This window comes from Miscanthus floridulus, chromosome 13 (genome assembly GCF_019320115.1).
Source record: "Miscanthus floridulus cultivar M001 chromosome 13, ASM1932011v1, whole genome shotgun sequence".
Lineage (NCBI taxonomy): Eukaryota > Viridiplantae > Streptophyta > Magnoliopsida > Poales > Poaceae > Miscanthus > Miscanthus floridulus.
This window is the reverse complement of record NC_089592.1, coordinates 55883134-55884664: the sequence shown is the minus strand read 5'-3', so window position 1 is coordinate 55884664 and position 1531 is coordinate 55883134.

Below are 1531 nucleotides of genomic sequence, written 5' to 3'. Positions count from 1 at the left end.
CTTTTGTGTTTCCCTCCCTTTTGTTCAAAATTTTTCAGGGTCCCGCGGTTGTTGAAATAAACATTTGATGGGCCGCTGTTGGATTTACAGGCAGGCCGGACCGCTGGAGCATGACGTAACGATAACGGGCCTTGAGTCTGCATACGGAGTACTCCGCCTCAAATCAAATGATCTTTATCTAGGGTTCTTGCATGTGCAATCTATTGCTAGGGGGTGTTCTTAGGATACTATAGAGCATATCTAGCTAGTCAAATGAAACTACATTGCATCTATCCATCGTCAAGGTCATTGGAGGACATTTTTTAGGTGCTGAACATGTGATTCATGAGAGTGGTGATTTGAGCTTGGTTGTAGCTTACCAAGGATACCAGGGGTGTTGGTTGAGCTTCTCAACAAGATGAAGAAGCTGGTTCACCTCCCTTTTCTCCCTTGCTCCTCCTTCTTGGTTTCTCCTCAAATGGTTAGGAAGAGAGGGCTCCTTCCTCTTCTATCCCCAACCCTTGTGGATAGCAGCACCTAGGTGGCCTCCATATATGCTTCTTGTAGCTGGTGAGATCTCCACCCCTGTCTCCTTCCTCCTCCTTTCTCCTCCTTGATCTATGTGTGAGACAGTGGAGAGATGAACTAGAGAGAGTGTGTGTGAGTGAGAGTGAGGAGAGGGAGTGCGAGAAAATATGTTGGTGCTGCTGTTCTTCCACAAAATGGGACAGGTGGAATGACTGGTAGGGCCACAAGTGCTCCAAAGGTGACAGCTCAAATATACGCATGAAGTGTTCTGGCGGACAGTCCGTGGAAAAAAATTCTAAGTCTACGTAAATGTTTAGGCGGAACATTGATGTGGTGTGCCGAATGGTCACGATCGGGTCCAGAAATTAGCAGTTTCCTTACAACTAGTTTTCCAAATTTGAATTTAACATGTAAATGATGCTAATGATATGATGATGATTATGAACAAGTCAGGATCGGGTCGTGACAATTTCACTCATGTGAACTTTAATCTTCAGTCTAGATAGTTGCTCAAAAGCGCATAGCAAGAGTTTCAAATTTTTGCCTTCTCTAGATCATGATCCATGAATAAAAGTTTTTTTTATTTTTAACACTTTTTTTAACTATTTTCCAAATTTGACACTGATGAAAAAAAAATTCAAATCTAACACTTTTGGCCGCGTCTATTCCCACGGCGCGGCGAAACCACACTGCCTTGCCATGCATGGCGGCGCGGCGGAGGTGGTGACATGGTAGGGACCAGGGCGCTGACCGATGACATGGCAGGCTCTGCCGCGCCGCGGATCTTGGCGCGGCGAAGCCCATTACAGGCCCGCGGACTGGCCTCCCTCCCCTCACTCTCTCTCTCTTTCACTCCAGTCAAATCGAATCGAGGGGGAGACATGCCCGCCGCTGCGGTACTGCCGCCCGCGTCCACCCGCCGCTGCGCCTCGCCCCGCGACTAGCCACCCCCGCGCCTCGCCCCACGACTAGCCACCCCCCGCGCCTCCCTCTCTCCCTCTCTCCCCATTCCCTCCCTCTCTCT